Source organism: Heterocephalus glaber, unplaced genomic scaffold (genome assembly GCF_053883595.1).
Source record: "Heterocephalus glaber isolate CG9 unplaced genomic scaffold, H.glaber_assembly_v1.0 deba00001572, whole genome shotgun sequence".
NCBI lineage: Eukaryota > Metazoa > Chordata > Mammalia > Rodentia > Bathyergidae > Heterocephalus > Heterocephalus glaber.
Window position 1 is genome coordinate 17,795,864 of NW_028258357.1, and position 7,665 is coordinate 17,803,528.

The 7,665-nt window shown below is 39.8% G+C and overlaps 1 long non-coding RNA gene across 2 annotated transcripts in view; it reads left to right on the forward strand.

Annotated features, from left to right (window-relative positions):
• LOC147823601 (uncharacterized) overlaps positions 1-4,816 on the forward strand; it is a 107,169-nt gene extending 102,353 nt beyond the window's left edge. Inside the window, exons 3-4 of one of the 2 annotated variants that reach the window (XR_015443642.1) lie at positions 1,122-1,428; positions 2,793-4,816. This is a non-coding gene — a long non-coding RNA (uncharacterized LOC147823601). The remainder of the gene's footprint in view (positions 1-1,121; positions 1,429-2,792) is intronic. The other variant, XR_015443644.1, reaches the window with a different exon arrangement.
• Positions 4,817-7,665: the final 2,849 nt, after the last annotated feature.

A 7,665-nucleotide genomic window follows, 5' to 3' on the forward strand; every position in this document is an offset into this window, starting at 1 on the left:
AGTAAATCATGAATAAGCAAGCAAATAGTCAAAGGGTATTAAGATCTCAGGTGACTTTAAAGAATGTGAACGTGTAGTATCATTTTTTTTCCAGCACATAGATACAGAAGCAGGAAAAGTAGATTGTAGAATCATTCCTGGGAAGGTTTTGTGTTTTTTTTTCTATTTGGTTCAGCAGAATGGCTAAGATGTAATGATGTTGAGTTTGGACAAGAGAAATTCTCTCTAGGTGATCATTTCCATGAGAAACAACAGACAAAACTTGTTTGAAAAAGTTAGAATGTGCTAGATATTTTACATGGATTATTTCATTTAATCCTCACAAGTTCTTGAGTATATGCATCTAAATCAGCATCTAAAAAATGTAGCCACCCCCCCCCCATACACACACAGAATCTACAAAGTGGGGATTTTAGGAACATGCATTAAGGATTCTACCCTTAGAAAACCAGTAGGCTATACATTTGACCAACTCTGACTGGTTTAAATGCATTTTAATGCCATGTCCTCTGCTTTTATCAGCAGCTGTATGACTCCTGTCACACTGGATGTAGCAATGTTCTTGGAAACTGTCCATTACTGTATTTATTGAATTCTGTATCTCATTTTTATTTTGTGATAACAACAAAGTAATTGACTATACCTCTTTACACTTTAGCTCCCAAGAAAACAGCCAAATTTAAGGTTTGATATATTTGTGACTTTTTTTGCATCCTGGTCTTTAATCTTTGTTATTCATGTTTTTGTTTTTGTTTTAGCAGTATTTTATTTGATAAGATTCTGTTACCAGCGATATATGTTATCATTTAATTTGCTATATGACAGGTACTGCTCTAGATAATATAACAAAATAATAGAAATAATGACCCTGCTCTCATGGAGCTCCAATCACAAGTGATAAAAATGCCAAGAATCAAGAAAAAGTAGCCCATTCTAATATTTTTTGATATTTCATTACCTCTTGAAAGTAAGTATAGGAGCTGAGGATTTAGCTCAGTAGTGCCACCGCCTGCCTCGCAAGCACAAGGTCCGGAGTTCGATCCCCAGTACCAAAAAAAAAAAAAAAAAAGAAAGAAAGTAAGTATAGGGGACATCTTGGAGCTTAGTTTCTCTTTCAACAGGTGCTTAAGAAATAAACTGACTATGGACCTAATGATACGAAACAAAGTTGAGCTTCTCGGTTTTTTCCTCATTCAATACTTATGTCTGCTATGTACCCCGAAGTTGGCCAGGTGCTGGTGATTCAGGAGCAAATATGGCAAATGTGGCCAATCACAGCCTTCATGGGATTCACATTCTACTCAGGAAAACAGACAAGGAACAAGCATGGAAAATGTGATGAGTGTTGTAGCGAAGATGTCATAAGTGCTATGGGTATGAAGAGCAGAGAAGTCTAAGACCGGGAGGAAGAGGCAGGCTTGTCTCTAGGTAAAACTTTTAAATTGGGACCTGAGAGATGAGTGGCCAGGGGAGGCGGGAGGAAGAGAGTTTCATGGAGAGTTGTTTGGGAAACACTGTACCTTACTCTTTAAACAGCAATGGGAATCAAATGTATGTCATCCTCTTTTCCTTTTCTCTGCTTCTCACTCGTTTTTCTTATATCTTCCAACCATGTTTGTATTATTGATTGAATTTATTATTAAATTTTCTTAATTGCAAGATTATATAAGGTATTATAAAAAAAAATTTTTGGTACCTGGGATCAAACTCAGGACCTTGCACTTGCGAGGCAGACACAGCGCCACTGAGCTAAATGCCCAGCCCTATAAATATTTTTTTTTTGGTACCAGGGATCGAACTCTGGACCTTGTGCTTGCAAGGCAGGTGGCAGAACCACTGAGCTAAATCCCCAGCCTTCTGACTCCATTTTTAATTCATATTTGCCCATTTCAAAGAAATTTCCCTCATTTTTAATTTGAAGAGAATCAGTATAAGTAAACCATAGCTCATACTTTTAAAAATGTCTATGTATACTTCAGGGATCTGTGAATGGGAATAGTTTCAACAATTTGTCTGAAAACAAAGCTAAGCTATATATGAAAAAATGAAGTTAACTATAATTGTCCAGCAAACATATGCTTTCTAGTTCTCTCACACTAACAAAGAAACATGTGCAACTAATTCTCTATGTATTTGCCACCATCCAAAGTCCTCCCACCTACCATATTCATGGGCTGCCTTCTTCCTGTTACCCAGCTGAGGCCCAAGCCTGCCAATATGTAGACCAAGCTGGACTCAATTTGCAGCCAAGAACAGAAGGGGAGTGATTATGAGATTTTTCTAGACTCAGTAGTTCAATCAGACTAAATGTATATATCTTCTACATTGGTACCTAAATGCTTTCTGAAGTACTCTATTATACTGAAAATTATAGTTTTTGTAATAGAAAAAGCACAATTGTGGTTGAAGACCTGGGTTTAAGTCAGAACATCTGGGTTTCAATCCTGGTGTGGCCACTTCTCAGCCTAGAACACTTGGAGAGCTATCAATGTCCACAGGACAAATGGAGCATGCACCTTCACGAGTGTATTTACGTGCTAGGACTGCCATAACAAAGTACCACAGATGGGGTAGCTTAGACAGTAGATGTTCAAGATCAAGATTCATAAGGGCTGGTTTCTTCTGAGGCTTCTCTCACTGTGCTGTCTTTTCCTTATGTCTTCCACACTTGGTCTTCCCTCCAAGTGTATCTTTGTCCTGATCTCCTTTTCTTATAAGGACATTAGTGGACTACAGCCCATATGATGCATTTTAACTGAACTACCTCTTCTTTTTTTTGTTGTTGGTACCAGGGATCGAACTCGGGTCCTTGCCCTTGCACAGCAGGCGGTGAAACCACTGAGCTAAATCCCCGGCCCTCCAACATATGAATTTGAAAGGACACCATTCAGCTCACAAGAACAAGGCTGACTGTTTTGAGGATAATATTAAATGAGGCTACAAAAGTGATTGTTCTTAAGTCTTAAGTGTGTACAAAATTATTCTAGACTTAACAACCAAATTCAGTACAGTAGCTGGATACAAAGTCAACACACAAAAATCAATAGCTTTCCTCTACACGAACAACAGACTCACTGATAGGGCAAACAATTCCTTTCACAATAGCATACAAAAAACTGAAATACCTAGGAATCAACCGAACGAAAGAAATCAGAGACCTCTTCTCTGAAAACTATACCAATCTGAAAAGAGGGATTGAAGGTGATATCAGAAAATGGAAAGACATCCCCTGCTCCTGGGTAGGAAGGATCAATATAGTGAAAATGGGCCTACTTCCAAAACTGCTCTATAGATTCATTGAAATCCCAGTAGCATACTTCATGGACCCTGACAAAACAATCCAAATATTCATTTGGAACAAGAAGAGACCCAGGATAGCAAAAGCAATTCTAGGTAACAGAGACATGGCAGGGGGTATCACAACCCCCAACTTGAAACTACACTACAAAGCTACTGTGAGAAAAACAGCATGGTACTGGCAAAGAAACAGACCTGAGGACCAGTGGAACAGATTAGAAGATGCAGAAACAACTCCAGACACATTCAGCCACCTCATCTTTGAAAAAGGAGCGAAACACCCTCACTGGAGGAAAGATAGCCTCTTTAATAAATGGTGCTGGGAAAATTGGGCTTCAACTTGCCAAAGATTAAAACTAGACCTATATCTCTCACCATGCACTAAACTAAAATCAAAATGGATTAAAGATCTAAATATTAAAACAGAAACGCTGAACCGGCTGGAACAGAGTTTAGGTAGAACTCTTGAAGACATTGGTGTCAGAAAAGATTTTATGAAACAAACCTCAGTGGCCCGTGAACTAGCACAAACAATCAACAAATGAGATCTCTTCTTATTAAAAAGCTTCTGCACAGCAAGAAATATCACCAGCAGTGTGAAGAGACAACCCACAATGTGGGAAAAAATCTTCACCTGCTGTTCCTCAGACAAAGATTTACTGTCTAGAATCTACAAAGAACTTAAAAAAAATCAGACCTCTCAAATTTAAAGACCCAATCCAAAACTGGGGATCTGAAATGAACAGACATTTCTCAGACAAAGAAGCAGAAATAGCAAATAAACACATGAAAAAATGTTCAACATCACTGGTCATTTGCGAGATGCAAATGAAAACAACGCTGAGATTCCACCTCACTCCAGAAAGAATGGCTGCTTGGCCAGGGATTTAGCTCTGTGGTTCTGTCACCTGCCTCACACGCACAAGATCCCGAGCTCAATCACAGGTACTCAAAAAAAAAAAAAAAAAAAGAAGGCTTGCTATCATGGAATCAACCAATAACAAATGCTGGCGGGGCTGTGGGGAAAGAGGAACCCTGCTCCACTGCTGGTGGGAGTGTAGACTGGTGCAAGCACTGTGGAAATCAGTATGGAGATACCTCAAAGAACTAGGACTGAAAGTCCCATTTGACCCAGATATTCCCCTGCTGGGGATCTTCCCCAAAGAATTAAAAGAATCATACCACAGTGATATATGTGCACCCATGTTCATAGCAGCACAATTTGTAATAGCTAAATCTTGGAAGCAGCCCAAATGCCCATCAACTGGAGACTGGATAAAGAAAATGTGGGTTTTTTAAATAAAATGCAGTACTACTCAGGCATCAAAAACGAGAAATTAGAGACATTTATAGCTAAATGGATGCACATTGAGGCGATACTCTTAAGTGAAATAAATAGGACACACACGTGTAAATACCGAATAGTTTCTCTAGTGTGAGAAACTGAAAGTGTAAATAAGGACTAAAAGGTATAATAGATAACGTGAAATAGGAAGAAAAGGGGCAAAGGGGAAGGAAGTGGGAGGGGTAGGGGAAAGGAAAGAAAGGAATGGAATTAATATGAGAAAAAGAAAAAATGGAAACAAAGTCTTTGTAAATAGGGAGGGATGGAGGGGTTGAAGGGAGGGCAGGGGAAGGGGGAAAAATAAGAACCAAGAGAGTATGTAAAGGTGCAAATTTCCAATGATGAATGTCATTATACTGTATACCTAAAATGTACCAATAAAATAAAAAATTTTTTTAAAGTCTTAGGCGTGTAATAAGTGCTAATTAAATCTAAACAAATAATGTTTAAACATTCATTATTTCTAATGTTATCTATTTCTCTACCCCAGAAAGATGGGTAATTTGGTGTAAAAGGTAAACTTTAAATGAGAAATTTGTACTACTATGTCCTTCCTTCCGTGTCCTTCCTTCCTTCCTCCCTCCCATCTGCCATGAAGTGAGCTGCCCTGTTGCACCACATGCTGCTCACCCACTGCAGGGTTCAGAGTGTAAAAGCACAGACTCATTTTAAATATTTTGAGAAGAGAGCATCAGGGTGCCCTGCTCACACAGGGACAGCTCGGGAATGATTTACCCTGGTTCCTCTGTCCAGGCACCCAGAGACTGCCGCAGCTGTGATCCAAGGGGGCCAAGCTACTGTTTGAGCTGGTGGAAGATGCTGTGCAGAATGCAAGAGTTATGGGGTCATTGAACTTTCTACACAGATTTCACAGGGAGGCCTGGGAAATGAGGCGGTGTGTGAAACGATCAGAATCCCTCTGGTCAGTCGCTGGGAATGCCATGCGTGAAGCTGTGAGAGTAAAGCCCGGCTGCATTCCAATTTCCTTTGGTCGCCTTCCTCCTTTCTGCATTCCCAGTGATCCTTTTTAAAAGGTAATGTGTATTCTGTCCCACCATTATATTTTCGAAATGTGCAACTTTCTGATTTTTACAGGGGCTCACAGCTAAGGTTTGCCCAAGTCTCCAAGGAGTCTTTGGAGTTGGACTTTTGAGCAATGTCAGCACTGTTAAGACATTGGGGACTCTCGGAGATGGACTAAATGCATCTTGCATTATGAATGGACATGAGCCTTCGGAGGCCAGGGGTGGATATGAAATGTCTAACCGAAGGTTCATGGGGCTTGGTGCCCAGTGCAGCAGTGTTCAGAGGTGGGGATTTAAGAGGTGATTGGACTGCAAAGAATCCAACCACATCAATGGATTAATCCACTAATGAGTTCATGCTTAACGGGCTGACTGTTCAGAGGTGGTGCCTAGTAGGAGGAAGTGCATGCTTGGGGGTATGGGCTGGGGGGTTGTATCTTGTCATCACCCCTTTCTTCCTTTCTCTCTCTCTCCTGTCTATGAGATGAGCCTCTTTTCTCTACCACACGCTCCCTGCCATGATATTTCCACCTCACTGCAGGCCCGAAGCAACACAGCCAAGTGGCCAAGGACTGAAACTATGAGCCAAAATAAACCTTTCCTCCTTAAAAATTGAAAACAAAAAGAAAAACCAACTCTGTACTTCTCATAGGGATACACAGCTACAATTTTTTTAGGAAGTAATTTAAAACATGTGAACTAATTCCTTTGCTACTTTGGAGATTCAGCAATAATCGGGCTGGGGATTTAGCTCAGTGGCACCCCACCTGCCTGGCAAGCACAAGGTCTTCAGTTTGATCCTTGGTATGAGGGGGGGAGCTGCCTGAGATTCAGCAATAATCAAGAAATTGTTTACCTTCAATATCCATGTGATCATAAAATTGTTCTCATTTTGGGAATTCTGAGTATTTAAAAATTCCAGTGAGTGGAAGTAAACTTTTTCCAGGTTATTGTTTGTTGTTGTTGTTATTGTTGTTGTTTTGAGATAGAGACTTGTTGCTACATAGTTCAGGCCAGCCTTGAACTCACTGTGTAGCCCAGGGTACCCCTGAAATTGTGGCAATCCTCCTGCCTCAGCCTCCCCCAAGTGCTGGGATTACAGGCATGTGCCACCACACCCAGGAGGGCTCTATTCTAGAGTAAAATTTTTAAATTGGTTGCTTGACTCAGAAATTCAGAATGTATGAATGTGCATGTATGTGTTTCCTGTGCATGTAGTACAACTACCACAAATTATTGTCAATATTAACATGTTAATAAATACATTAATAAAGATATTATTAACATAATTCAAACATAAACATGGGTGAATTTTTCAGTACTTTTACAGGGAGAAAATCCAGGTTAGAAATAGAAAGGAAAAAGATTTACCCAATATCTCAATCATAGGATTACTCTTCTTTTTTTTGTTTGTTTTTTCTCAGTACCGGGGATTGAACGCAGGACTTTCTGCTTGCAAAGCAGGCTTGGTGCCACTGAGCTACATACCCAGCCCAGGATTACTTTTCTTAAAACCTATCAGACCAGTTTTATGATAATACTGTATTCAGTAGCTATGAAGTATCTATTTAATAAACAGCTTCACATTTACTAATGGAGAAGTACAGATAACACTTGACTCTTAACAAATTTGACCTAAGATTCTAAATGAAGGAGCACAAAGAAATTATATATAGAACCCACAGTCTGAAACAAGTATGTTACTTGCTTGTCTCCTGGCTGGGTTATGTTATTGTAGGCTAAGGCACCTACACACAAAATACACAAATTTTATTTTTGGTGCCGGGGATCAAACTTGGGTCCTTGCACTTGCAAGGCAGGTGGCGAAACCACTGAGCTAAATCCCTGGCTACACACAAAATAGACTGCCCCATTCAACTAGATTTTTACTACATTTGATCTTAGCCAAAAGGCCAAGAAGTGATTCAACTAGATTTTTAAAGGACTGTAAACATCTAGAGTCTACCCAAAGGGGAAAAAAAGGAATTAGGGCATAGA